Source organism: Salmo salar, chromosome ssa23 (genome assembly GCF_905237065.1).
Source record: "Salmo salar chromosome ssa23, Ssal_v3.1, whole genome shotgun sequence".
NCBI classification, from domain to species: domain Eukaryota; kingdom Metazoa; phylum Chordata; class Actinopteri; order Salmoniformes; family Salmonidae; genus Salmo; species Salmo salar.
This window is the reverse complement of record NC_059464.1, coordinates 13,099,555-13,123,443: the sequence shown is the minus strand read 5'-3', so window position 1 is coordinate 13,123,443 and position 23,889 is coordinate 13,099,555. Positions and strand designations below refer to the sequence as shown.

Sequence of the window (23,889 nt, the reverse complement as noted above, 5' to 3'; positions counted from 1 at the left end):
GGTGGGTTGGTTCTTTGAAAAAATGTGGAGCATTGGATACTATCCCTAAATTTGGAGAGTTGGGTGTTAACCCTTCCAACAAAAACATCTGTAGAGACTGAATGGTTAGAGCTAGAGACTACTATGACACATCTATGGAAAGCTGAGACCCTCACGGACACGTACATGTAGTCGATTTTGCTCTATACCGCTCACAAGCCACATAATAGTAGTTAGAAGGAGAGGTGTGTGTGGAAAATCCCAGGACATAGTCACAAAGGCCAAACTCAAGACAGTTGTCACTGACTTGTTGGATATTCGTTTCCCATTTAACAACTAAAGCCTTGCACAAAGTAAATCACCTCACACACTGGAAATCTACAATGGATTCACAAAAGTCTACTGAGAATGCATAAATGTCCAAACGGTAAGTGAACCCAAACTCAGACTTTTCAAGAGTCAGTTGAGAATTCTACCATGACCAGAGATTGCTGTCGACCTGGCAATCTCAAAAGAGATTTCTTCCTCACGGGGTTGCATACTTGTCAAAATGACTTGTTCAAAAGTTCCTGCATTGGCCGGGAATCGAACCCGGGCCTCCCGCGTGGCAGGCGAGAATTCTACCACTGAACAACCAATGCCTTGCAATGCTGAAATAAACCCCACGGCTAGATATCGTATCAAAAATCTTTAATTCTAAGCATATTTCCCGCTTTGTGGGCTCAGTGACATTGTACACCCTAATAAAATCAGTCTTTCCTCCCCGTCGGGGAATTGAACCCCGGTCTCCCGCGTGACAGGCGGGGATACTCACCACTATACTAACGAGGAGCAGGTGGGTTGGTTCTTTGAAAAAATGTGGAGCATTGGATACTATCCCTAAATTTGGAGAGTTGGGTGTTAACCCTTCCAACAAAAACATCTGTAGAGACTGAATGGTTAGAGCTAGAGACTACTATGACACATCTATGGAAAGCTGAGACCCTCACGGACACGTACATGTAGTCGATTTTGCTCTATACCGCTCACAAGCCACATAATAGTAGTTAGAAGGAGAGGTGTGTGTGGAAAATCCCAGGACATAGTCACAAAGGCCAAACTCAAGACAGTTGTCACTGACTTGTTGGATATTCGTTTCCCATTTAACAACTAAAGCCTTGCACAAAGTAAATCACCTCACACACTGGAAATCTACAATGGATTCACAAAAGTCTACTGAGAATGCATAAATGTCCAAACGGTAAGTGAGCCCAAACTCAGACTTTTCAAGAGTCAGTTGAGAATTCTACCATGACCAGAGATTGCTGTCGACCTGGCAATCTCAAAAGAGATTTCTTCCTCACGGGGTTGCATACTTGTCAAAATGACTTGTTCAAAAGTTCCTGCATTGGCCGGGAATCGAACCCGGGCCTCCCGCGTGGCAGGCGAGAATTCTACCACTGAACAACCAATGCCTTGCAATGCTGAAATAAACCCCACGGCTAGATATCGTATCAAAAATCTTTAATTCTAAGCATATTTCCCGCTTTGTGGGCTCAGTGACATTGTACACCCTAATAAAATCAGTCTTTCCTCCCCGTCGGGGAATTGAACCCCGGTCTCCCGCGTGACAGGCGGGGATACTCACCACTATACTAACGAGGAGCAGGTGGGTTGGTTCTTTGAAAAAATGTGGAGCATTGGATACTATCCCTAAATTTGGAGAGTTGGGTGTTAACCCTTCCAACAAAAACATCTGTAGAGACTGAATGGTTAGAGCTAGAGACTACTATGACACATCTATGGAAAGCTGAGACCCTCACGGACACGTACATGTAGTCGATTTTGCTCTATACCGCTCACAAGCCACACAATAGTAGTTAGAAGGAGAGGTGTGTGTGGAAAATCCCAGGACATAGTCACAAAGGCCAAACTCAAGACAGTTGTCACTGACTTGTTGGATATTCGTTTCCCATTTAACAACTAAAGCCTTGCACAAAGTAAATCACCTCACACACTGGAAATCTACAATGGATTCACAAAAGTCTACTGAGAATGCATAAATGTCCAAACGGTAAGTGAGCCCAAACTCAGACTTTTCAAGAGTCAGTTGAGAATTCTACCATGACCAGAGATTGCTGTCGACCTGGCAATCTCAAAAGAGATTTCTTCCTCACGGGGTTGCATACTTGTCAAAATGACTTGTTCAAAAGTTCCTGCATTGGCCGGGAATCGAACCCGGGCCTCCCGCGTGGCAGGCGAGAATTCTACCACTGAACAACCAATGCCTTGCAATGCTGAAATAAACCCCACGGCTAGATATCGTATCAAAAATCTTTAATTCTAAGCATATTTCCCGCTTTGTGGGCTCAGTGACATTGTACACCCTAATAAAATCAGTCTTTCCTCCCCGTCGGGGAATTGAACCCCGGTCTCCCGCGTGACAGGCGGGGATACTCACCACTATACTAACGAGGAGCAGGTGGGTTGGTTCTTTGAAAAAATGTGGAGCATTGGATACTATCCCTAAATTTGGAGAGTTGGGTGTTAACCCTTCCAACAAAAACATCTGTAGAGACTGAATGGTTAGAGCTAGAGACTACTATGACACATCTATGGAAAGCTGAGACCCTCACGGACACGTACATGTAGTCGATTTTGCTCTATACCGCTCACAAGCCACACAATAGTAGTTAGAAGGTGAGGTGTGTGTGGAAAATCCCAGGACATAGTCACAAAGGCCAAACTCAAGACAGTTGTCACTGACTTGTTGGATATTCGTTTCCCATTTAACAACTAAAGCCTTGCACAAAGTAAATCACCTCACACACTGGAAATCTACAATGGATTCACAAAAGTCTACTGAGAATGCATAAATGTCCAAACGGTAAGTGAACCCAAACTCAGACTTTTCAAGAGTCAGTTGAGAATTCTACCATGACCAGAGATTGCTGTCGACCTGGCAATCTCAAAAGAGATTTCTTCCTCACGGGGTTGCATACTTGTCAAAATGACTTGTTCAAAAGTTCCTGCATTGGCCGGGAATCGAACCCGGGCCTCCCGCGTGGCAGGCGAGAATTCTACCACTGAACAACCAATGCCTTGCAATGCTGAAATAAACCCCACGGCTAGATATCGTATCAAAAATCTTTAATTCTAAGCATATTTCCCGCTTTGTGGGCTCAGTGACATTGTACACCCTAATAAAATCAGTCTTTCCTCCCCGTCGGGGAATTGAACCCCGGTCTCCCGCGTGACAGGCGGGGATACTCACCACTATACTAACGAGGAGCAGGTGGGTTGGTTCTTTGAAAAAATGTGGAGCATTGGATACTATCCCTAAATTTGGAGAGTTGGGTGTTAACCCTTCCAACAAAAACATCTGTAGAGACTGAATGGTTAGAGCTAGAGACTACTATGACACATCTATGGAAAGCTGAGACCCTCACGGACACGTACATGTAGTCGATTTTGCTCTATACCGCTCACAAGCCACATAATAGTAGTTAGAAGGAGAGGTGTGTGTGGAAAATCCCAGGACATAGTCACAAAGGCCAAACTCAAGACAGTTGTCACTGACTTGTTGGATATTCGTTTCCCATTTAACAACTAAAGCCTTGCACAAAGTAAATCACCTCACACACTGGAAATCTACAATGGATTCACAAAAGTCTACTGAGAATGCATAAATGTCCAAACGGTAAGTGAGCCCAAACTCAGACTTTTCAAGAGTCAGTTGAGAATTCTACCATGACCAGAGATTGCTGTCGACCTGGCAATCTCAAAAGAGATTTCTTCCTCACGGGGTTGCATACTTGTCAAAATGACTTGTTCAAAAGTTCCTGCATTGGCCGGGAATCGAACCCGGGCCTCCCGCGTGGCAGGCGAGAATTCTACCACTGAACAACCAATGCCTTGCAATGCTGAAATAAACCCCACGGCTAGATATCGTATCAAAAATCTTTAATTCTAAGCATATTTCCCGCTTTGTGGGCTCAGTGACATTGTACACCCTAATAAAATCAGTCTTTCCTCCCCGTCGGGGAATTGAACCCCGGTCTCCCGCGTGACAGGCGGGGATACTCACCACTATACTAACGAGGAGCAGGTGGGTTGGTTCTTTGAAAAAATGTGGAGCATTGGATACTATCCCTAAATTTGGAGAGTTGGGTGTTAACCCTTCCAACAAAAACATCTGTAGAGACTGAATGGTTAGAGCTAGAGACTACTATGACACATCTATGGAAAGCTGAGACCCTCACGGACACGTACATGTAGTCGATTTTGCTCTATACCGCTCACAAGCCACACAATAGTAGTTAGAAGGAGAGGTGTGTGTGGAAAATCCCAGGACATAGTCACAAAGGCCAAACTCAAGACAGTTGTCACTGACTTGTTGGATATTCGTTTCCCATTTAACAACTAAAGCCTTGCACAAAGTAAATCACCTCACACACTGGAAATCTACAATGGATTCACAAAAGTCTACTGAGAATGCATAAATGTCCAAACGGTAAGTGAACCCAAACTCAGACTTTTCAAGAGTCAGTTGAGAATTCTACCATGACCAGAGATTGCTGTCGACCTGGCAATCTCAAAAGAGATTTCTTCCTCACGGGGTTGCATACTTGTCAAAATGACTTGTTCAAAAGTTCCTGCATTGGCCGGGAATCGAACCCGGGCCTCCCGCGTGGCAGGCGAGAATTCTACCACTGAACAACCAATGCCTTGCAATGCTGAAATAAACCCCACGGCTAGATATCGTATCAAAAATCTTTAATTCTAAGCATATTTCCCGCTTTGTGGGCTCAGTGACATTGTACACCCTAATAAAATCAGTCTTTCCTCCCCGTCGGGGAATTGAACCCCGGTCTCCCGCGTGACAGGCGGGGATACTCACCACTATACTAACGAGGAGCAGGTGGGTTGGTTCTTTGAAAAAATGTGGAGCATTGGATACTATCCCTAAATTTGGAGAGTTGGGTGTTAACCCTTCCAACAAAAACATCTGTAGAGACTGAATGGTTAGAGCTAGAGACTACTATGACACATCTATGGAAAGCTGAGACCCTCACGGACACGTACATGTAGTCGATTTTGCTCTATACCGCTCACAAGCCACACAATAGTAGTTAGAAGGAGAGGTGTGTGTGGAAAATCCCAGGACATAGTCACAAAGGCCAAACTCAAGACAGTTGTCACTGACTTGTTGGATATTCGTTTCCCATTTAACAACTAAAGCCTTGCACAAAGTAAATCACCTCACACACTGGAAATCTACAATGGATTCACAAAAGTCTACTGAGAATGCATAAATGTCCAAACGGTAAGTGAGCCCAAACTCAGACTTTTCAAGAGTCAGTTGAGAATTCTACCATGACCAGAGATTGCTGTCGACCTGGCAATCTCAAAAGAGATTTCTTCCTCACGGGGTTGCATACTTGTCAAAATGACTTGTTCAAAAGTTCCTGCATTGGCCGGGAATCGAACCCGGGCCTCCCGCGTGGCAGGCGAGAATTCTACCACTGAACAACCAATGCCTTGCAATGCTGAAATAAACCCCACGGCTAGATATCGTATCAAAAATCTTTAATTCTAAGCATATTTCCCGCTTTGTGGGCTCAGTGACATTGTACACCCTAATAAAATCAGTCTTTCCTCCCCGTCGGGGAATTGAACCCCGGTCTCCCGCGTGACAGGCGGGGATACTCACCACTATACTAACGAGGAGCAGGTGGGTTGGTTCTTTGAAAAAATGTGGAGCATTGGATACTATCCCTAAATTTGGAGAGTTGGGTGTTAACCCTTCCAACAAAAACATCTGTAGAGACTGAATGGTTAGAGCTAGAGACTACTATGACACATCTATGGAAAGCTGAGACCCTCACGGACACGTACATGTAGTCGATTTTGCTCTATACCGCTCACAAGCCACACAATAGTAGTTAGAAGGAGAGGTGTGTGTGGAAAATCCCAGGACATAGTCACAAAGGCCAAACTCAAGACAGTTGTCACTGACTTGTTGGATATTCGTTTCCCATTTAACAACTAAAGCCTTGCACAAAGTAAATCACCTCACACACTGGAAATCTACAATGGATTCACAAAAGTCTACTGAGAATGCATAAATGTCCAAACGGTAAGTGAACCCAAACTCAGACTTTTCAAGAGTCAGTTGAGAATTCTACCATGACCAGAGATTGCTGTCGACCTGGCAATCTCAAAAGAGATTTCTTCCTCACGGGGTTGCATACTTGTCAAAATGACTTGTTCAAAAGTTCCTGCATTGGCCGGGAATCGAACCCGGGCCTCCCGCGTGGCAGGCGAGAATTCTACCACTGAACAACCAATGCCTTGCAATGCTGAAAAAAACCCCCACGGCTAGATATCGTATCAAAAATCTTTAATTCTAAGCATATTTCCCGCTTTGTGGGCTCAGTGACATTGTACACCCTAATAAAATCAGTCTTTCCTCCCCGTCGGGGAATTGAACCCCGGTCTCCCGCGTGACAGGCGGGGATACTCACCACTATACTAACGAGGAGCAGGTGGGTTGGTTCTTTGAAAAAATGTGGAGCATTGGATACTATCCCTAAATTTGGAGAGTTGGGTGTTAACCCTTCCAACAAAAACATCTGTAGAGACTGAATGGTTAGAGCTAGAGACTACTATGACACATCTATGGAAAGCTGAGACCCTCACGGACACGTACATGTAGTCGATTTTGCTCTATACCGCTCACAAGCCACATAATAGTAGTTAGAAGGAGAGGTGTGTGTGGAAAATCCCAGGACATAGTCACAAAGGCCAAACTCAAGACAGTTGTCACTGACTTGTTGGATATTCGTTTCCCATTTAACAACTAAAGCCTTGCACAAAGTAAATCACCTCACACACTGGAAATCTACAATGGATTCACAAAAGTCTACTGAGAATGCATAAATGTCCAAACGGTAAGTGAACCCAAACTCAGACTTTTCAAGAGTCAGTTGAGAATTCTACCATGACCAGAGATTGCTGTCGACCTGGCAATCTCAAAAGAGATTTCTTCCTCACGGGGTTGCATACTTGTCAAAATGACTTGTTCAAAAGTTCCTGCATTGGCCGGGAATCGAACCCGGGCCTCCCGCGTGGCAGGCGAGAATTCTACCACTGAACAACCAATGCCTTGCAATGCTGAAATAAACCCCACGGCTAGATATCGTATCAAAAATCTTTAATTCTAAGCATATTTCCCGCTTTGTGGGCTCAGTGACATTGTACACCCTAATAAAATCAGTCTTTCCTCCCCGTCGGGGAATTGAACCCCGGTCTCCCGCGTGACAGGCGGGGATACTCACCACTATACTAACGAGGAGCAGGTGGGTTGGTTCTTTGAAAAAATGTGGAGCATTGGATACTATCCCTAAATTTGGAGAGTTGGGTGTTAACCCTTCCAACAAAAACATCTGTAGAGACTGAATGGTTAGAGCTAGAGACTACTATGACACATCTATGGAAAGCTGAGACCCTCACGGACACGTACATGTAGTCGATTTTGCTCTATACCGCTCACAAGCCACACAATAGTAGTTAGAAGGAGAGGTGTGTGTGGAAAATCCCAGGACATAGTCACAAAGGCCAAACTCAAGACAGTTGTCACTGACTTGTTGGATATTCGTTTCCCATTTAACAACTAAAGCCTTGCACAAAGTAAATCACCTCACACACTGGAAATCTACAATGGATTCACAAAAGTCTACTGAGAATGCATAAATGTCCAAACGGTAAGTGAACCCAAACTCAGACTTTTCAAGAGTCAGTTGAGAATTCTACCATGACCAGAGATTGCTGTCGACCTGGCAATCTCAAAAGAGATTTCTTCCTCACGGGGTTGCATACTTGTCAAAATGACTTGTTCAAAAGTTCCTGCATTGGCCGGGAATCGAACCCGGGCCTCCCGCGTGGCAGGCGAGAATTCTACCACTGAACAACCAATGCCTTGCAATGCTGAAATAAACCCCACGGCTAGATATCGTATCAAAAATCTTTAATTCTAAGCATATTTCCCGCTTTGTGGGCTCAGTGACATTGTACACCCTAATAAAATCAGTCTTTCCTCCCCGTCGGGGAATTGAACCCCGGTCTCCCGCGTGACAGGCGGGGATACTCACCACTATACTAACGAGGAGCAGGTGGGTTGGTTCTTTGAAAAAATGTGGAGCATTGGATACTATCCCTAAATTTGGAGAGTTGGGTGTTAACCCTTCCAACAAAAACATCTGTAGAGACTGAATGGTTAGAGCTAGAGACTACTATGACACATCTATGGAAAGCTGAGACCCTCACGGACACGTACATGTAGTCGATTTTGCTCTATACCGCTCACAAGCCACATAATAGTAGTTAGAAGGAGAGGTGTGTGTGGAAAATCCCAGGACATAGTCACAAAGGCCAAACTCAAGACAGTTGTCACTGACTTGTTGGATATTCGTTTCCCATTTAACAACTAAAGCCTTGCACAAAGTAAATCACCTCACACACTGGAAATCTACAATGGATTCACAAAAGTCTACTGAGAATGCATAAATGTCCAAACGGTAAGTGAGCCCAAACTCAGACTTTTCAAGAGTCAGTTGAGAATTCTACCATGACCAGAGATTGCTGTCGACCTGGCAATCTCAAAAGAGATTTCTTCCTCACGGGGTTGCATACTTGTCAAAATGACTTGTTCAAAAGTTCCTGCATTGGCCGGGAATCGAACCCGGGCCTCCCGCGTGGCAGGCGAGAATTCTACCACTGAACAACCAATGCCTTGCAATGCTGAAATAAACCCCCACGGCTAGATATCGTATCAAAAATCTTTAATTCTAAGCATATTTCCCGCTTTGTGGGCTCAGTGACATTGTACACCCTAATAAAATCAGTCTTTCCTCCCCGTCGGGGAATTGAACCCCGGTCTCCCGCGTGACAGGCGGGGATACTCACCACTATACTAACGAGGAGCAGGTGGGTTGGTTCTTTGAAAAAATGTGGAGCATTGGATACTATCCCTAAATTTGGAGAGTTGGGTGTTAACCCTTCCAACAAAAACATCTGTAGAGACTGAATGGTTAGAGCTAGAGACTACTATGACACATCTATGGAAAGCTGAGACCCTCACGGACACGTACATGTAGTCGATTTTGCTCTATACCGCTCACAAGCCACACAATAGTAGTTAGAAGGAGAGGTGTGTGTGGAAAATCCCAGGACATAGTCACAAAGGCCAAACTCAAGACAGTTGTCACTGACTTGTTGGATATTCGTTTCCCATTTAACAACTAAAGCCTTGCACAAAGTAAATCACCTCACACACTGGAAATCTACAATGGATTCACAAAAGTCTACTGAGAATGCATAAATGTCCAAACGGTAAGTGAACCCAAACTCAGACTTTTCAAGAGTCAGTTGAGAATTCTACCATGACCAGAGATTGCTGTCGACCTGGCAATCTCAAAAGAGATTTCTTCCTCACGGGGTTGCATACTTGTCAAAATGACTTGTTCAAAAGTTCCTGCATTGGCCGGGAATCGAACCCGGGCCTCCCGCGTGGCAGGCGAGAATTCTACCACTGAACAACCAATGCCTTGCAATGCTGAAATAAACCCCACGGCTAGATATCGTATCAAAAATCTTTAATTCTAAGCATATTTCCCGCTTTGTGGGCTCAGTGACATTGTACACCCTAATAAAATCAGTCTTTCCTCCCCGTCGGGGAATTGAACCCCGGTCTCCCGCGTGACAGGCGGGGATACTCACCACTATACTAACGAGGAGCAGGTGGGTTGGTTCTTTGAAAAAATGTGGAGCATTGGATACTATCCCTAAATTTGGAGAGTTGGGTGTTAACCCTTCCAACAAAAACATCTGTAGAGACTGAATGGTTAGAGCTAGAGACTACTATGACACATCTATGGAAAGCTGAGACCCTCACGGACACGTACATGTAGTCGATTTTGCTCTATACCGCTCACAAGCCACACAATAGTAGTTAGAAGGAGAGGTGTGTGTGGAAAATCCCAGGACATAGTCACAAAGGCCAAACTCAAGACAGTTGTCACTGACTTGTTGGATATTCGTTTCCCATTTAACAACTAAAGCCTTGCACAAAGTAAATCACCTCACACACTGGAAATCTACAATGGATTCACAAAAGTCTACTGAGAATGCATAAATGTCCAAACGGTAAGTGAACCCAAACTCAGACTTTTCAAGAGTCAGTTGAGAATTCTACCATGACCAGAGATTGCTGTCGACCTGGCAATCTCAAAAGAGATTTCTTCCTCACGGGGTTGCATACTTGTCAAAATGACTTGTTCAAAAGTTCCTGCATTGGCCGGGAATCGAACCCGGGCCTCCCGCGTGGCAGGCGAGAATTCTACCACTGAACAACCAATGCCTTGCAATGCTGAAATAAACCCCACGGCTAGATATCGTATCAAAAATCTTTAATTCTAAGCATATTTCCCGCTTTGTGGGCTCAGTGACATTGTACACCCTAATAAAATCAGTCTTTCCTCCCCGTCGGGGAATTGAACCCCGGTCTCCCGCGTGACAGGCGGGGATACTCACCACTATACTAACGAGGAGCAGGTGGGTTGGTTCTTTGAAAAAATGTGGAGCATTGGATACTATCCCTAAATTTGGAGAGTTGGGTGTTAACCCTTCCAACAAAAACATCTGTAGAGACTGAATGGTTAGAGCTAGAGACTACTATGACACATCTATGGAAAGCTGAGACCCTCACGGACACGTACATGTAGTCGATTTTGCTCTATACCGCTCACAAGCCACATAATAGTAGTTAGAAGGAGAGGTGTGTGTGGAAAATCCCAGGACATAGTCACAAAGGCCAAACTCAAGACAGTTGTCACTGACTTGTTGGATATTCGTTTCCCATTTAACAACTAAAGCCTTGCACAAAGTAAATCACCTCACACACTGGAAATCTACAATGGATTCACAAAAGTCTACTGAGAATGCATAAATGTCCAAACGGTAAGTGAGCCCAAACTCAGACTTTTCAAGAGTCAGTTGAGAATTCTACCATGACCAGAGATTGCTGTCGACCTGGCAATCTCAAAAGAGATTTCTTCCTCACGGGGTTGCATACTTGTCAAAATGACTTGTTCAAAAGTTCCTGCATTGGCCGGGAATCGAACCCGGGCCTCCGCGTGGCAGGCGAGAATTCTACCACTGAACAACCAATGCCTTGCGATGCTGAAATAAACCCCACGGCTAGATATCGTATCAAAAATCTTTAATTCTAAGCATATTTCCCGCTTTGTGGGCTCAGTGACATTGTACACCCTAATAAAATCAGTCTTTCCTCCCCGTCGGGGAATTGAACCCCGGTCTCCCGCGTGACAGGCGGGGATACTCACCACTATACTAACGAGGAGCAGGTGGGTTGGTTCTTTGAAAAAATGTGGAGCATTGGATACTATCCCTAAATTTGGAGAGTTGGGTGTTAACCCTTCCAACAAAAACATCTGTAGAGACTGAATGGTTAGAGCTAGAGACTACTATGACACATCTATGGAAAGCTGAGACCCTCACGGACACGTACATGTAGTCGATTTTGCTCTATACCGCTCACAAGCCACATAATAGTAGTTAGAAGGAGAGGTGTGTGTGGAAAATCCCAGGACATAGTCACAAAGGCCAAACTCAAGACAGTTGTCACTGACTTGTTGGATATTCGTTTCCCATTTAACAACTAAAGCCTTGCACAAAGTAAATCACCTCACACACTGGAAATCTACAATGGATTCACAAAAGTCTACTGAGAATGCATAAATGTCCAAACGGTAAGTGAGCCCAAACTCAGACTTTTCAAGAGTCAGTTGAGAATTCTACCATGACCAGAGATTGCTGTCGACCTGGCAATCTCAAAAGAGATTTCTTCCTCACGGGGTTGCATACTTGTCAAAATGACTTGTTCAAAAGTTCCTGCATTGGCCGGGAATCGAACCCGGGCCTCCCGCGTGGCAGGCGAGAATTCTACCACTGAACAACCAATGCCTTGCAATGCTGAAAAAAACCCCACGGCTAGATATCGTATCAAAAATCTTTAATTCTAAGCATATTTCCCGCTTTGTGGGCTCAGTGACATTGTACACCCTAATAAAATCAGTCTTTCCTCCCCGTCGGGGAATTGAACCCCGGTCTCCCGCGTGACAGGCGGGGATACTCACCACTATACTAACGAGGAGCAGGTGGGTTGGTTCTTTGAAAAAATGTGGAGCATTGGATACTATCCCTAAATTTGGAGAGTTGGGTGTTAACCCTTCCAACAAAAACATCTGTAGAGACTGAATGGTTAGAGCTAGAGACTACTATGACACATCTATGGAAAGCTGAGACCCTCACGGACACGTACATGTAGTCGATTTTGCTCTATACCGCTCACAAGCCACACAATAGTAGTTAGAAGGAGAGGTGTGTGTGGAAAATCCCAGGACATAGTCACAAAGGCCAAACTCAAGACAGTTGTCACTGACTTGTTGGATATTCGTTTCCCATTTAACAACTAAAGCCTTGCACAAAGTAAATCACCTCACACACTGGAAATCTACAATGGATTCACAAAAGTCTACTGAGAATGCATAAATGTCCAAACGGTAAGTGAGCCCAAACTCAGACTTTTCAAGAGTCAGTTGAGAATTCTACCATGACCAGAGATTGCTGTCGACCTGGCAATCTCAAAAGAGATTTCTTCCTCACGGGGTTGCATACTTGTCAAAATGACTTGTTCAAAAGTTCCTGCATTGGCCGGGAATCGAACCCGGGCCTCCCGCGTGGCAGGCGAGAATTCTACCACTGAACAACCAATGCCTTGCAATGCTGAAAAAAACCCCACGGCTAGATATCGTATCAAAAATCTTTAATTCTAAGCATATTTCCCGCTTTGTGGGCTCAGTGACATTGTACACCCTAATAAAATCAGTCTTTCCTCCCCGTCGGGGAATTGAACCCCGGTCTCCCGCGTGACAGGCGGGGATACTCACCACTATACTAACGAGGAGCAGGTGGGTTGGTTCTTTGAAAAAATGTGGAGCATTGGATACTATCCCTAAATTTGGAGAGTTGGGTGTTAACCCTTCCAACAAAAACATCTGTAGAGACTGAATGGTTAGAGCTAGAGACTACTATGACACATCTATGGAAAGCTGAGACCCTCACGGACACGTACATGTAGTCGATTTTGCTCTATACCGCTCACAAGCCACATAATAGTAGTTAGAAGGAGAGGTGTGTGTGGAAAATCCCAGGACATAGTCACAAAGGCCAAACTCAAGACAGTTGTCACTGACTTGTTGGATATTCGTTTCCCATTTAACAACTAAAGCCTTGCACAAAGTAAATCACCTCACACACTGGAAATCTACAATGGATTCACAAAAGTCTACTGAGAATGCATAAATGTCCAAACGGTAAGTGAGCCCAAACTCAGACTTTTCAAGAGTCAGTTGAGAATTCTACCATGACCAGAGATTGCTGTCGACCTGGCAATCTCAAAAGAGATTTCTTCCTCACGGGGTTGCATACTTGTCAAAATGACTTGTTCAAAAGTTCCTGCATTGGCCGGGAATCGAACCCGGGCCTCCCGCGTGGCAGGCGAGAATTCTACCACTGAACAACCAATGCCTTGCAATGCTGAAAAAAACCCCACGGCTAGATATCGTATCAAAAATCTTTAATTCTAAGCATATTTCCCGCTTTGTGGGCTCAGTGACATTGTACACCCTAATAAAATCAGTCTTTCCTCCCCTTTCGGGGAATTGAACCCCGGTCTCCCGCGTGACAGGCGGGGATACTCACCACTATACTAACGAGGAGCAGGTGGGTTGGTTCTTTGAAAAAATGTGGAGCATTGGATACTATCCCTAAATTTGGAGAGTTGGGTGTTAACCCTTCCAACAAAAACATCTGTAGAGACTGAATGGTTAGAGCTAGAGACTACTATGACACATCTATGGAAAGCTGAGACCCTCACGGACACGTACATGTAGTCGATTTTGCTCTATACCGCTCACAAGCCACATAATAGTAGTTAGAAGGAGAGGTGTGTGTGGAAAATCCCAGGACATAGTCACAAAGGCCAAACTCAAGACAGTTGTCACTGACTTGTTGGATATTCGTTTCCCATTTAACAACTAAAGCCTTGCACAAAGTAAATCACCTCACACACTGGAAATCTACAATGGATTCACAAAAGTCTACTGAGAATGCATAAATGTCCAAACGGTAAGTGAGCCCAAACTCAGACTTTTCAAGAGTCAGTTGAGAATTCTACCATGACCAGAGATTGCTGTCGACCTGGCAATCTCAAAAGAGATTTCTTCCTCACGGGGTTGCATACTTGTCAAAATGACTTGTTCAAAAGTTCCTGCATTGGCCGGGAATCGAACCCGGGCCTCCCGCGTGGCAGGCGAGAATTCTACCACTGAACAACCAATGCCTTGCAATGCTGAAAAAAACCCCACGGCTAGATATCGTATCAAAAATCTTTAATTCTAAGCATATTTCCCGCTTTGTGGGCTCAGTGACATTGTACACCCTAATAAAATCAGTCTTTCCTCCCCGTCGGGGAATTGAACCCCGGTCTCCCGCGTGACAGGCGGGGATACTCACCACTATACTAACGAGGAGCAGGTGGGTTGGTTCTTTGAAAAAATGTGGAGCATTGGATACTATCCCTAAATTTGGAGAGTTGGGTGTTAACCCTTCCAACAAAAACATCTGTAGAGACTGAATGGTTAGAGCTAGAGACTACTATGACACATCTATGGAAAGCTGAGACCCTCACGGACACGTACATGTAGTCGATTTTGCTCTATACCGCTCACAAGCCACATAATAGTAGTTAGAAGGAGAGGTGTGTGTGGAAAATCCCAGGACATAGTCACAAAGGCCAAACTCAAGACAGTTGTCACTGACTTGTTGGATATTCGTTTCCCATTTAACAACTAAAGCCTTGCACAAAGTAAATCACCTCACACACTGGAAATCTACAATGGATTCACAAAAGTCTACTGAGAATGCATAAATGTCCAAACGGTAAGTGAGCCCAAACTCAGACTTTTCAAGAGTCAGTTGAGAATTCTACCATGACCAGAGATTGCTGTCGACCTGGCAATCTCAAAAGAGATTTCTTCCTCACGGGGTTGCATACTTGTCAAAATGACTTGTTCAAAAGTTCCTGCATTGGCCGGGAATCGAACCCGGGCCTCCCGCGTGGCAGGCGAGAATTCTACCACTGAACAACCAATGCCTTGCAATGCTGAAAAAAACCCCACGGCTAGATATCGTATCAAAAATCTTTAATTCTAAGCATATTTCCCGCTTTGTGGGCTCAGTGACATTGTACACCCTAATAAAATCAGTCTTTCCCTCCCCGTCGGGGAATTGAACCCCGGTCTCCCGCGTGACAGGCGGGGATACTCACCACTATACTAACGAGGAGCAGGTGGGTTGGTTCTTTGAAAAAATGTGGAGCATTGGATACTATCCCTAAATTTGGAGAGTTGGGTGTTAACCCTTCCAACAAAAACATCTGTAGAGACTGAATGGTTAGAGCTAGAGACTACTATGACACATCTATGGAAAGCTGAGACCCTCACGGACACGTACATGTAGTCGATTTTGCTCTATACCGCTCACAAGCCACATAATAGTAGTTAGAAGGAGAGGTGTGTGTGGAAAATCCCAGGACATAGTCACAAAGGCCAAACTCAAGACAGTTGTCACTGACTTGTTGGATATTCGTTTCCCATTTAACAACTAAAGCCTTGCACAAAGTAAATCACCTCACACACTGGAAATCTACAATGGATTCACAAAAGTCTACTGAGAATGCATAAATGTCCAAACGGTAAGTGAGCCCAAACTCAGACTTTTCAAGAGTCAGTTGAGAATTCTACCATGACCAGAGATTGCTGTCGACCTGGCAATCTCAAAAGAGATTTCTTCCTCACGGGGTTGCATACTTGTCAAAATGACTTGTTCAAAAGTTCCTGCATTGGCCGGGAATCGAACCCGGGCCTCCCGCGTGGCAGGCGAGAATTCTACCACTGAACAACCAATGCCTTGCAATGCTGAAAAAAACCCCACGGCTAGATATCGTATCAAAAATCTTTAATTCTAAGCATATTTCCCGCTTTGTGGGCTCAGTGACATTGTACACCCTAATAAAATCAGTCTTTCCTCCCCGTCGGGGAATTGAACCCCGGTCTCCCGCGTGACAGGCGGGGATACTCACCACTATACTAACGAGGAGCAGGTGGGTTGGTTCTTTGAAAAAATGTGGAGCATTGGATACTATCCCTAAATTTGGAGAGTTGGGTGTTAACCCTTCCAACAAAAACATCTGTAGAGACTGAATGGTTAGAGCTAGAGACTACTATGACACATCTATGGAAAGCTGAGACCCTCACGGACACGTACATGTAGTCGATTTTGCTCTATACCGCTCACAAGCCACATAATAGTAGTTAGAAGGAGAGGTGTGTGTGGAAAATCCCAGGACATAGTCACAAAGGCCAAACTCAAGACAGTTGTCACTGACTTGTTGGATATTCGTTTCCCATTTAACAACTAAAGCCTTGCACAAAGTAAATCACCTCACACACTGGAAATCTACAATGGATTCACAAAAGTCTACTGAGAATGCATAAATGTCCAAACGGTAAGTGAGCCCAAACTCAGACTTTTCAAGAGTCAGTTGAGAATTCTACCATGACCAGAGATTGCTGTCGACCTGGCAATCTCAAAAGAGATTTCTTCCTCACGGGGTTGCATACTTGTCAAAATGACTTGTTCAAAAGTTCCTGCATTGGCCGGGAATCGAACCCGGGCCTCCCGCGTGGCAGGCGAGAATTCTACCACTGAACAACCAATGCCTTGCAATGCTGAAAAAAACCCCACGGCTAGATATCGTATCAAAAATCTTTAATTCTAAGCATATTTCCCGCTTTGTGGGCTCAGTGACATTGTACACCCTAATAAAATCAGTCTTTCCTCCCCGTCGGGGAATTGAACCCCGGTCTCCCGCGTGACAGGCGGGGATACTCACCACTATACTAACGAGGAGCAGGTGGGTTGGTTCTTTGAAAAAATGTGGAGCATTGGATACTATCCCTAAATTTGGAGAGTTGGGTGTTAACCCTTCCAACAAAAACATCTGTAGAGACTGAATGGTTAGAGCTAGAGACTACTATGACACATCTATGGAAAGCTGAGACCCTCACGGACACGTACATGTAGTCGATTTTGCTCTATACCGCTCACAAGCCACATAATAGTAGTTAGAAGGAGAGGTGTGTGTGGAAAATCCCAGGACATAGTCACAAAGGCCAAACTCAAGACAGTTGTCACTGACTTGTTGGATATTCGTTTCCCATTTAACAACTAAAGCCTTGCACAAAGTAAATCACCTCACACACTGGAAATCTACAATGGATTCACAAAAGTCTACTGAGAATGCATAAATGTCCAAACGGTAAGTGAGCCCAAACTCAGACTTTTCAAGAGTCAGTTGAGAATTCTACCATGACCAGAGATTGCTGTCGACCTGGCAATCTCAAAAGAGATTTCTTCCTCACGGGGTTGCATACTTGTCAAAATGACTTGTTCAAAAGTTCCTGCATTGGCCGGGAATCGAACCCGGGCCTCCCGCGTGGCAGGCGAGAATTCTACCACTGAACAACCAATGCCTTGCAATGCTGAAAAAACCCCACGGCTAGATATCGTATCAAAAATCTTTAATTCTAAGCATATTTCCCGCTTTGTGGGCTCAGTGACATTGTACACCCTAATAAAATCAGTCTTTCCTCCCCGTCGGGGAATTGAACCCCGGTCTCCCGCGTGACAGGCGGGGATACTCACCACTATACTAACGAGGAGCAGGTGGGTTGGTTCTTTGAAAAAATGTGGAGCATTGGATACTATCCCTAAATTTGGAGAGTTGGGTGTTAACCCTTCCAACAAAAACATCTGTAGAGACTGAATGGTTAGAGCTAGAGACTACTATGACACATCTATGGAAAGCTGAGACCCTCACGGACACGTACATGTAGTCGATTTTGCTCTATACCGCTCACAAGCCACATAATAGTAGTTAGAAGGAGAGGTGTGTGTGGAAAATCCCAGGACATAGTCACAAAGGCCAAACTCAAGACAGTTGTCACTGACTTGTTGGATATTCGTTTCCCATTTAACAACTAAAGCCTTGCACAAAGTAAATCACCTCACACACTGGAAATCTACAATGGATTCACAAAAGTCTACTGAGAATGCATAAATGTCCAAACGGTAAGTGAGCCCAAACTCAGACTTTTCAAGAGTCAGTTGAGAATTCTACCATGACCAGAGATTGCTGTCGACCTGGCAATCTCAAAAGAGATTTCTTCCTCACGGGGTTGCATACTTGTCAAAATGACTTGTTCAAAAGTTCCTGCATTGGCCGGGAATCGAACCCGGGCCTCCCGCGTGGCAGGCGAGAATTCTACCACTGAACAACCAATGCCTTGCAATGCTGAAAAAAACCCCACGGCTAGATATCGTATCAAAAATCTTTAATTCTAAGCATATTTCCCGCTTTGTGGGCTCAGTGACATTGTACACCCTAATAAAATCAGTCTTTCCTCCCCGTCGGGGAATTGAACCCCGGTCTCCCGCGTGACAGGCGGGGATACTCACCACTATACTAACGAGGAGCAGGTGGGTTGGTTCTTTGAAAAAATGTGGAGCATTGGATACTATCCCTAAATTTGGAGAGTTGGGTGTTAACCCTTCCAACAAAAACATCTGTAGAGACTGAATGGTTAGAGCTAGAGACTACTATGACACATCTATGGAAAGCTGAGACCCTCACGGACACGTACATGTAGTCGATTTTGCTCTATACCGCTCACAAGCCACATAATAGTAGTTAGAAGGAGAGGTGTGTGTGGAAAATCCCAGGACATAGTCACAAAGGCCAAACTCAAGACAGTTGTCACTGACTTGTTGGATATTCGTTTCCCATTTAACAACTAAAGCCTTGCACAAAGTAAATCACCTCACACACTGGAAATCTACAATGGATTCACAAAAGTCTACTGAGAATGCATAAATGTCCAAACGGTAAGTGAGCCCAAACTCAGACTTTTCAAGAGTCAGTTGAGAATTCTACCATGACCAGAGATTGCTGTCGACCTGGCAATCTCAAAAGAGATTTCTTCCTCACGGGGTTGCATACTTGTCAAAATGACTTGTTCAAAAGTTCCTGCATTGGCCGGGAATCGAACCCGGGCCTCCCGCGTGGCAGGCGAGAATTCTACCACTGAACAACCAATGCCTTGCAATGCTGAAAAAAACCCCCACGGCTAGATATCGTATCAAAAATCTTTAATTCTAAGCATATTTCCCGCTTTGTGGGCTCAGTGACATTGTACACCCTAATAAAATCAGTCTTTCCCTCCCCGTCGGGGAATTGAACCCCGGTCTCCCGCGTGACAGGCGGGGATACTCACCACTATACTAACGAGGAGCAGGTGGGTTGGTTCTTTGAAAAAATGTGGAGCATTGGATACTATCCCTAAATTTGGAGAGTTGGGTGTTAACCCTTCCAACAAAAACATCTGTAGAGACTGAATGGTTAGAGCTAGAGACTACTATGACACATCTATGGAAAGCTGAGACCCTCACGGACACGTACATGTAGTCGATTTTGCTCTATACCGCTCACAAGCCACATAATAGTAGTTAGAAGGAGAGGTGTGTGTGGAAAATCCCAGGACATAGTCACAAAGGCCAAACTCAAGACAGTTGTCACTGACTTGTTGGATATTCGTTTCCCATTTAACAACTAAAGCCTTGCACAAAGTAAATCACCTCACACACTGGAAATCTACAATGGATTCACAAAAGTCTACTGAGAATGCATAAATGTCCAAACGGTAAGTGAGCCCAAACTCAGACTTTTCAAGAGTCAGTTGAGAATTCTACCATGACCAGAGATTGCTGTCGACCTGGCAATCTCAAAAGAGATTTCTTCCTCACGGGGTTGCATACTTGTCAAAATGACTTGTTCAAAAGTTCCTGCATTGGCCGGGAATCGAACCCGGGCCTCCCGCGTGGCAGGCGAGAATTCTACCACTGAACAACCAATGCCTTGCAATGCTGAAAAAAACCCCACGGCTAGATATCGTATCAAAAATCTTTAATTCTAAGCATATTTCCCGCTTTGTGGGCTCAGTGACATTGTACACCCTAATAAAATCAGTCTTTCCTCCCCGTCGGGGAATTGAACCCCGGTCTCCCGCGTGACAGGCGGGGATACTCACCACTATACTAACGAGGAGCAGGTGGGTTGGTTCTTTGAAAAAATGTGGAGCATTGGATACTATCCCTAAATTTGGAGAGTTGGGTGTTAACCCTTCCAACAAAAACATCTGTAGAGACTGAATGGTTAGAGCTAGAGACTACTATGACACATCTATGGAAAGCTGAGACCCTCACGGACACGTACATGTAGTCGATTTTGCTCTATACCGCTCACAAGCCACATAATAGTAGTTAGAAGGAGAGGTGTGTGTGGAAAATCCCAGGACATAGTCACAAAGGCCAAACTCAAGACAGTTGTCACTGACTTGTTGGATATTCGTTTCCCATTTAACAACTAAAGCCTTGCACAAAGTAAATCACCTCACACACTGGAAATCTACAATGGATTCACAAAAGTCTACTGAGAATGCATAAATGTCCAAACGGTAAGTGAGCCCAAACTCAGACTTTTCAAGAGTCAGTTGAGAATTCTACCATGACCAGAGATTGCTGTCGACCTGGCAATCTCAAAAGAGATTTCTTCCTCACGGGGTTGCATACTTGTCAAAATGACTTGTTCAAAAGTTCCTGCATTGGCCGGGAATCGAACCCGGGCCTCCCGCGTGGCAGGCGAGAATTCTACCACTGAACAACCAATGCCTTGCAATGCTGAAAAAAACCCCACGGCTAGATATCGTATCAAAAATCTTTAATTCTAAGCATATTTCCCGCTTTGTGGGCTCAGTGACATTGTACACCCTAATAAAATCAGTCTTTCCCTCCCCGTCGGGGAATTGAACCCCGGTCTCCCGCGTGACAGGCGGGGATACTCACCACTATACTAACGAGGAGCAGGTGGGTTGGTTCTTTGAAAAAATGTGGAGCATTGGATACTATCCCTAAATTTGGAGAGTTGGGTGTTAACCCTTCCAACAAAAACATCTGTAGAGACTGAATGGTTAGAGCTAGAGACTACTATGACACATCTATGGAAAGCTGAGACCCTCACGGACACGTACATGTAGTCGATTTTGCTCTATACCGCTCACAAGCCACATAATAGTAGTTAGAAGGAGAGGTGTGTGTGGAAAATCCCAGGACATAGTCACAAAGGCCAAACTCAAGACAGTTGTCACTGACTTGTTGGATATTCGTTTCCCATTTAACAACTAAAGCCTTGCACAAAGTAAATCACCTCACACACTGGAAATCTACAATGGATTCACAAAAGTCTACTGAGAATGCATAAATGTCCAAACGGTAAGTGAGCCCAAACTCAGACTTTTCAAGAGTCAGTTGAGAATTCTACCATGACCAGAGATTGCTGTCGACCTGGCAATCTCAAAAGAGATTTCTTCCTCACGGGGTTGCATACTTGTCAAAATGACTTGTTCAAAAGTTCCTGCATTGGCCGGGAATCGAACCCGGGCCTCCCGCGTGGCAGGCGAGAATTCTACCACTGAACAACCAATGCCTTGCAATGCTGAAAAAAACCCCACGGCTAGATATCGTATCAAAAATCTTTAATTCTAAGCATATTTCCCGCTTTGTGGGCTCAGTGACATTGTACACCCTAATAAAATCAGTCTTTCCCTCCCCGTCGGGGAATTGAACCCCGGTCTCCCGCGTGACAGGCGGGGATACTCACCACTATACTAACGAGGAGCAGGTGGGTTGGTTCTTTGAAAAAATGTGGAGCATTGGATACTATCCCTAAATTTGGAGAGTTGGGTGTTAACCCTTCCAACAAAAACATCTGTAGAGACTGAATGGTTAGAGCTAGAGACTACTATGACACATCTATGGAAAGCTGAGACCCTCACGGACACGTACATGTAGTCGATTTTGCTCTATACCGCTCACAAGCCACATAATAGTAGTTAGAAGGAGAGGTGTGTGTGGAAAATCCCAGGACATAGTCACAAAGGCCAAACTCAAGACAGTTGTCACTGACTTGTTGGATATTCGTTTCCCATTTAACAACTAAAGCCTTGCACAAAGTAAATCACCTCACACACTGGAAATCTACAATGGATTCACAAAAGTCTACTGAGAATGCATAAATGTCCAAACGGTAAGTGAGCCCAAACTCAGACTTTTCAAGAGTCAGTTGAGAATTCTACCATGACCAGAGATTGCTGTCGACCTGGCAATCTCAAAAGAGATTTCTTCCTCACGGGGTTGCATACTTGTCAAAATGACTTGTTCAAAAGTTCCTGCATTGGCCGGGAATCGAACCCGGGCCTCCCGCGTGGCAGGCGAGAATTCTACCACTGAACAACCAATGCCTTGCAATGCTGAAAAAAACCCCACGGCTAGATATCGTATCAAAAATCTTTAATTCTAAGCATATTTCCCGCTTTGTGGGCTCAGTGACATTGTACACCCTAATAAAATCAGTCTTTCCTCCCCGTCGGGGAATTGAACCCCGGTCTCCCGCGTGACAGGCGGGGATACTCACCACTATACTAACGAGGAGCAGGTGGGTTGGTTCTTTGAAAAAATGTGGAGCATTGGATACTATCCCTAAATTTGGAGAGTTGGGTGTTAACCCTTCCAACAAAAACATCTGTAGAGACTGAATGGTTAGAGCTAGAGACTACTATGACACATCTATGGAAAGCTGAGACCCTCACGGACACGTACATGTAGTCGATTTTGCTCTATACCGCTCACAAGCCACATAATAGTAGTTAGAAGGAGAGGTGTGTGTGGAAAATCCCAGGACATAGTCACAAAGGCCAAACTCAAGACAGTTGTCACTGACTTGTTGGATATTCGTTTCCCATTTAACAACTAAAGCCTTGCACAAAGTAAATCACCTCACACACTGGAAATCTACAATGGATTCACAAAAGTCTACTGAGAATGCATAAATGTCCAAACGGTAAGTGAGCCCAAACTCAGACTTTTCAAGAGTCAGTTGAGAATTCTACCATGACCAGAGATTGCTGTCGACCTGGCAATCTCAAAAGAGATTTCTTCCTCACGGGGTTGCATACTTGTCAAAATGACTTGTTCAAAAGTTCCTGCATTGGCCGGGAATCGAACCCGGGCCTCCCGCGTGGCAGGCGAGAATTCTACCACTGAACAACCAATGCCTTGCAATGCTGAAAAAAACCCCCACGGCTAGATATCGTATCAAAAATCTTTAATTCTAAGCATATTTCCCGCTTTGTGGGCTCAGTGACATTGTACACCCTAATAAAATCAGTCTTTCCCTCCCCGTCGGGGAATTGAACCCCGGTCTCCCGCGTGACAGGCGGGGATACTCACCACTATACTAACGAGGAGCAGGTGGGTTGGTTCTTTGAAAAAATGTGGAGCATTGGATACTATCCCTAAATTTGGAGAGTTGGGTGTTAACCCTTCCAACAAAAACATCTGTAGAGACTGAATGGTTAGAGCTAGAGACTACTATGACACATCTATGGAAAGCTGAGACCCTCACGGACACGTACATGTAGTCGATTTTGCTCTATACCGCTCACAAGCCACATAATAGTAGTTAGAAGGAGAGGTGTGTGTGGAAAATCCCAGGACATAGTCACAAAGGCCAAACTCAAGACAGTTGTCACTGACTTGTTGGATATTCGTTTC

General features: G+C 44.6%; 56 non-coding genes across 56 annotated transcripts; all 56 read right to left on the bottom strand.

The window, feature by feature from the left end:
• Nucleotides 1–549: 549 nt before the first annotated feature.
• trnag-gcc (transfer RNA glycine (anticodon GCC)) lies at nt 550–620 on the bottom strand. Its single transcript has one exon. It is a non-coding gene; the product is annotated as a tRNA-Gly (tRNA).
• Nucleotides 621–738: 118 nt separating this feature from the next.
• Nucleotides 739–810, bottom strand: trnad-guc (transfer RNA aspartic acid (anticodon GUC)). The gene has a single exon. It is a non-coding gene; the product is annotated as a tRNA-Asp (tRNA).
• Nucleotides 811–1,362: 552 nt separating this feature from the next.
• On the bottom strand, nt 1,363–1,433 carry trnag-gcc (transfer RNA glycine (anticodon GCC)). Its single transcript has one exon. It is a non-coding gene; the product is annotated as a tRNA-Gly (tRNA).
• A 118-nt stretch (nt 1,434–1,551) lies between these two features.
• On the bottom strand, nt 1,552–1,623 carry trnad-guc (transfer RNA aspartic acid (anticodon GUC)). The gene has a single exon. It is a non-coding gene; the product is annotated as a tRNA-Asp (tRNA).
• Nucleotides 1,624–2,175: 552 nt separating this feature from the next.
• Nucleotides 2,176–2,246, bottom strand: trnag-gcc (transfer RNA glycine (anticodon GCC)). The gene has a single exon. It is a non-coding gene; the product is annotated as a tRNA-Gly (tRNA).
• A 118-nt stretch (nt 2,247–2,364) lies between these two features.
• Nucleotides 2,365–2,436, bottom strand: trnad-guc (transfer RNA aspartic acid (anticodon GUC)). The gene has a single exon. It is a non-coding gene; the product is annotated as a tRNA-Asp (tRNA).
• A 552-nt stretch (nt 2,437–2,988) lies between these two features.
• Nucleotides 2,989–3,059, bottom strand: trnag-gcc (transfer RNA glycine (anticodon GCC)). The gene has a single exon. It is a non-coding gene; the product is annotated as a tRNA-Gly (tRNA).
• Nucleotides 3,060–3,177: 118 nt separating this feature from the next.
• On the bottom strand, nt 3,178–3,249 carry trnad-guc (transfer RNA aspartic acid (anticodon GUC)). The gene has a single exon. It is a non-coding gene; the product is annotated as a tRNA-Asp (tRNA).
• Nucleotides 3,250–3,801: 552 nt separating this feature from the next.
• trnag-gcc (transfer RNA glycine (anticodon GCC)) lies at nt 3,802–3,872 on the bottom strand. Its single transcript has one exon. It is a non-coding gene; the product is annotated as a tRNA-Gly (tRNA).
• A 118-nt stretch (nt 3,873–3,990) lies between these two features.
• Nucleotides 3,991–4,062, bottom strand: trnad-guc (transfer RNA aspartic acid (anticodon GUC)). The gene has a single exon. It is a non-coding gene; the product is annotated as a tRNA-Asp (tRNA).
• A 552-nt stretch (nt 4,063–4,614) lies between these two features.
• trnag-gcc (transfer RNA glycine (anticodon GCC)) lies at nt 4,615–4,685 on the bottom strand. Its single transcript has one exon. It is a non-coding gene; the product is annotated as a tRNA-Gly (tRNA).
• Nucleotides 4,686–4,803: 118 nt separating this feature from the next.
• Nucleotides 4,804–4,875, bottom strand: trnad-guc (transfer RNA aspartic acid (anticodon GUC)). The gene has a single exon. It is a non-coding gene; the product is annotated as a tRNA-Asp (tRNA).
• Nucleotides 4,876–5,427: 552 nt separating this feature from the next.
• trnag-gcc (transfer RNA glycine (anticodon GCC)) lies at nt 5,428–5,498 on the bottom strand. Its single transcript has one exon. It is a non-coding gene; the product is annotated as a tRNA-Gly (tRNA).
• Nucleotides 5,499–5,616: 118 nt separating this feature from the next.
• trnad-guc (transfer RNA aspartic acid (anticodon GUC)) lies at nt 5,617–5,688 on the bottom strand. The gene has a single exon. It is a non-coding gene; the product is annotated as a tRNA-Asp (tRNA).
• Nucleotides 5,689–6,240: 552 nt separating this feature from the next.
• On the bottom strand, nt 6,241–6,311 carry trnag-gcc (transfer RNA glycine (anticodon GCC)). The gene has a single exon. It is a non-coding gene; the product is annotated as a tRNA-Gly (tRNA).
• Nucleotides 6,312–6,430: 119 nt separating this feature from the next.
• trnad-guc (transfer RNA aspartic acid (anticodon GUC)) lies at nt 6,431–6,502 on the bottom strand. Its single transcript has one exon. It is a non-coding gene; the product is annotated as a tRNA-Asp (tRNA).
• A 552-nt stretch (nt 6,503–7,054) lies between these two features.
• On the bottom strand, nt 7,055–7,125 carry trnag-gcc (transfer RNA glycine (anticodon GCC)). Its single transcript has one exon. It is a non-coding gene; the product is annotated as a tRNA-Gly (tRNA).
• A 118-nt stretch (nt 7,126–7,243) lies between these two features.
• trnad-guc (transfer RNA aspartic acid (anticodon GUC)) lies at nt 7,244–7,315 on the bottom strand. The gene has a single exon. It is a non-coding gene; the product is annotated as a tRNA-Asp (tRNA).
• A 552-nt stretch (nt 7,316–7,867) lies between these two features.
• trnag-gcc (transfer RNA glycine (anticodon GCC)) lies at nt 7,868–7,938 on the bottom strand. Its single transcript has one exon. It is a non-coding gene; the product is annotated as a tRNA-Gly (tRNA).
• A 118-nt stretch (nt 7,939–8,056) lies between these two features.
• trnad-guc (transfer RNA aspartic acid (anticodon GUC)) lies at nt 8,057–8,128 on the bottom strand. The gene has a single exon. It is a non-coding gene; the product is annotated as a tRNA-Asp (tRNA).
• A 552-nt stretch (nt 8,129–8,680) lies between these two features.
• On the bottom strand, nt 8,681–8,751 carry trnag-gcc (transfer RNA glycine (anticodon GCC)). Its single transcript has one exon. It is a non-coding gene; the product is annotated as a tRNA-Gly (tRNA).
• Nucleotides 8,752–8,870: 119 nt separating this feature from the next.
• Nucleotides 8,871–8,942, bottom strand: trnad-guc (transfer RNA aspartic acid (anticodon GUC)). The gene has a single exon. It is a non-coding gene; the product is annotated as a tRNA-Asp (tRNA).
• Nucleotides 8,943–9,494: 552 nt separating this feature from the next.
• trnag-gcc (transfer RNA glycine (anticodon GCC)) lies at nt 9,495–9,565 on the bottom strand. Its single transcript has one exon. It is a non-coding gene; the product is annotated as a tRNA-Gly (tRNA).
• A 118-nt stretch (nt 9,566–9,683) lies between these two features.
• On the bottom strand, nt 9,684–9,755 carry trnad-guc (transfer RNA aspartic acid (anticodon GUC)). Its single transcript has one exon. It is a non-coding gene; the product is annotated as a tRNA-Asp (tRNA).
• A 552-nt stretch (nt 9,756–10,307) lies between these two features.
• Nucleotides 10,308–10,378, bottom strand: trnag-gcc (transfer RNA glycine (anticodon GCC)). Its single transcript has one exon. It is a non-coding gene; the product is annotated as a tRNA-Gly (tRNA).
• Nucleotides 10,379–10,496: 118 nt separating this feature from the next.
• trnad-guc (transfer RNA aspartic acid (anticodon GUC)) lies at nt 10,497–10,568 on the bottom strand. The gene has a single exon. It is a non-coding gene; the product is annotated as a tRNA-Asp (tRNA).
• Nucleotides 10,569–11,308: 740 nt separating this feature from the next.
• trnad-guc (transfer RNA aspartic acid (anticodon GUC)) lies at nt 11,309–11,380 on the bottom strand. The gene has a single exon. It is a non-coding gene; the product is annotated as a tRNA-Asp (tRNA).
• Nucleotides 11,381–11,932: 552 nt separating this feature from the next.
• Nucleotides 11,933–12,003, bottom strand: trnag-gcc (transfer RNA glycine (anticodon GCC)). The gene has a single exon. It is a non-coding gene; the product is annotated as a tRNA-Gly (tRNA).
• Nucleotides 12,004–12,121: 118 nt separating this feature from the next.
• On the bottom strand, nt 12,122–12,193 carry trnad-guc (transfer RNA aspartic acid (anticodon GUC)). Its single transcript has one exon. It is a non-coding gene; the product is annotated as a tRNA-Asp (tRNA).
• Nucleotides 12,194–12,745: 552 nt separating this feature from the next.
• Nucleotides 12,746–12,816, bottom strand: trnag-gcc (transfer RNA glycine (anticodon GCC)). The gene has a single exon. It is a non-coding gene; the product is annotated as a tRNA-Gly (tRNA).
• A 118-nt stretch (nt 12,817–12,934) lies between these two features.
• trnad-guc (transfer RNA aspartic acid (anticodon GUC)) lies at nt 12,935–13,006 on the bottom strand. Its single transcript has one exon. It is a non-coding gene; the product is annotated as a tRNA-Asp (tRNA).
• A 552-nt stretch (nt 13,007–13,558) lies between these two features.
• trnag-gcc (transfer RNA glycine (anticodon GCC)) lies at nt 13,559–13,629 on the bottom strand. Its single transcript has one exon. It is a non-coding gene; the product is annotated as a tRNA-Gly (tRNA).
• Nucleotides 13,630–14,372: 743 nt separating this feature from the next.
• On the bottom strand, nt 14,373–14,443 carry trnag-gcc (transfer RNA glycine (anticodon GCC)). The gene has a single exon. It is a non-coding gene; the product is annotated as a tRNA-Gly (tRNA).
• Nucleotides 14,444–14,561: 118 nt separating this feature from the next.
• trnad-guc (transfer RNA aspartic acid (anticodon GUC)) lies at nt 14,562–14,633 on the bottom strand. Its single transcript has one exon. It is a non-coding gene; the product is annotated as a tRNA-Asp (tRNA).
• A 552-nt stretch (nt 14,634–15,185) lies between these two features.
• trnag-gcc (transfer RNA glycine (anticodon GCC)) lies at nt 15,186–15,256 on the bottom strand. The gene has a single exon. It is a non-coding gene; the product is annotated as a tRNA-Gly (tRNA).
• A 119-nt stretch (nt 15,257–15,375) lies between these two features.
• trnad-guc (transfer RNA aspartic acid (anticodon GUC)) lies at nt 15,376–15,447 on the bottom strand. The gene has a single exon. It is a non-coding gene; the product is annotated as a tRNA-Asp (tRNA).
• Nucleotides 15,448–15,999: 552 nt separating this feature from the next.
• trnag-gcc (transfer RNA glycine (anticodon GCC)) lies at nt 16,000–16,070 on the bottom strand. Its single transcript has one exon. It is a non-coding gene; the product is annotated as a tRNA-Gly (tRNA).
• A 118-nt stretch (nt 16,071–16,188) lies between these two features.
• Nucleotides 16,189–16,260, bottom strand: trnad-guc (transfer RNA aspartic acid (anticodon GUC)). Its single transcript has one exon. It is a non-coding gene; the product is annotated as a tRNA-Asp (tRNA).
• A 552-nt stretch (nt 16,261–16,812) lies between these two features.
• Nucleotides 16,813–16,883, bottom strand: trnag-gcc (transfer RNA glycine (anticodon GCC)). Its single transcript has one exon. It is a non-coding gene; the product is annotated as a tRNA-Gly (tRNA).
• Nucleotides 16,884–17,001: 118 nt separating this feature from the next.
• trnad-guc (transfer RNA aspartic acid (anticodon GUC)) lies at nt 17,002–17,073 on the bottom strand. The gene has a single exon. It is a non-coding gene; the product is annotated as a tRNA-Asp (tRNA).
• Nucleotides 17,074–17,625: 552 nt separating this feature from the next.
• trnag-gcc (transfer RNA glycine (anticodon GCC)) lies at nt 17,626–17,696 on the bottom strand. The gene has a single exon. It is a non-coding gene; the product is annotated as a tRNA-Gly (tRNA).
• A 117-nt stretch (nt 17,697–17,813) lies between these two features.
• trnad-guc (transfer RNA aspartic acid (anticodon GUC)) lies at nt 17,814–17,885 on the bottom strand. Its single transcript has one exon. It is a non-coding gene; the product is annotated as a tRNA-Asp (tRNA).
• Nucleotides 17,886–18,437: 552 nt separating this feature from the next.
• trnag-gcc (transfer RNA glycine (anticodon GCC)) lies at nt 18,438–18,508 on the bottom strand. The gene has a single exon. It is a non-coding gene; the product is annotated as a tRNA-Gly (tRNA).
• Nucleotides 18,509–18,626: 118 nt separating this feature from the next.
• On the bottom strand, nt 18,627–18,698 carry trnad-guc (transfer RNA aspartic acid (anticodon GUC)). The gene has a single exon. It is a non-coding gene; the product is annotated as a tRNA-Asp (tRNA).
• A 552-nt stretch (nt 18,699–19,250) lies between these two features.
• On the bottom strand, nt 19,251–19,321 carry trnag-gcc (transfer RNA glycine (anticodon GCC)). The gene has a single exon. It is a non-coding gene; the product is annotated as a tRNA-Gly (tRNA).
• Nucleotides 19,322–19,441: 120 nt separating this feature from the next.
• Nucleotides 19,442–19,513, bottom strand: trnad-guc (transfer RNA aspartic acid (anticodon GUC)). Its single transcript has one exon. It is a non-coding gene; the product is annotated as a tRNA-Asp (tRNA).
• Nucleotides 19,514–20,065: 552 nt separating this feature from the next.
• Nucleotides 20,066–20,136, bottom strand: trnag-gcc (transfer RNA glycine (anticodon GCC)). The gene has a single exon. It is a non-coding gene; the product is annotated as a tRNA-Gly (tRNA).
• A 118-nt stretch (nt 20,137–20,254) lies between these two features.
• Nucleotides 20,255–20,326, bottom strand: trnad-guc (transfer RNA aspartic acid (anticodon GUC)). The gene has a single exon. It is a non-coding gene; the product is annotated as a tRNA-Asp (tRNA).
• A 552-nt stretch (nt 20,327–20,878) lies between these two features.
• On the bottom strand, nt 20,879–20,949 carry trnag-gcc (transfer RNA glycine (anticodon GCC)). The gene has a single exon. It is a non-coding gene; the product is annotated as a tRNA-Gly (tRNA).
• A 119-nt stretch (nt 20,950–21,068) lies between these two features.
• trnad-guc (transfer RNA aspartic acid (anticodon GUC)) lies at nt 21,069–21,140 on the bottom strand. Its single transcript has one exon. It is a non-coding gene; the product is annotated as a tRNA-Asp (tRNA).
• A 552-nt stretch (nt 21,141–21,692) lies between these two features.
• trnag-gcc (transfer RNA glycine (anticodon GCC)) lies at nt 21,693–21,763 on the bottom strand. The gene has a single exon. It is a non-coding gene; the product is annotated as a tRNA-Gly (tRNA).
• A 119-nt stretch (nt 21,764–21,882) lies between these two features.
• trnad-guc (transfer RNA aspartic acid (anticodon GUC)) lies at nt 21,883–21,954 on the bottom strand. The gene has a single exon. It is a non-coding gene; the product is annotated as a tRNA-Asp (tRNA).
• A 552-nt stretch (nt 21,955–22,506) lies between these two features.
• Nucleotides 22,507–22,577, bottom strand: trnag-gcc (transfer RNA glycine (anticodon GCC)). Its single transcript has one exon. It is a non-coding gene; the product is annotated as a tRNA-Gly (tRNA).
• A 118-nt stretch (nt 22,578–22,695) lies between these two features.
• trnad-guc (transfer RNA aspartic acid (anticodon GUC)) lies at nt 22,696–22,767 on the bottom strand. The gene has a single exon. It is a non-coding gene; the product is annotated as a tRNA-Asp (tRNA).
• Nucleotides 22,768–23,319: 552 nt separating this feature from the next.
• trnag-gcc (transfer RNA glycine (anticodon GCC)) lies at nt 23,320–23,390 on the bottom strand. Its single transcript has one exon. It is a non-coding gene; the product is annotated as a tRNA-Gly (tRNA).
• Nucleotides 23,391–23,510: 120 nt separating this feature from the next.
• Nucleotides 23,511–23,582, bottom strand: trnad-guc (transfer RNA aspartic acid (anticodon GUC)). Its single transcript has one exon. It is a non-coding gene; the product is annotated as a tRNA-Asp (tRNA).
• Between the last annotated feature and the right edge of the window lie 307 nt (nt 23,583–23,889).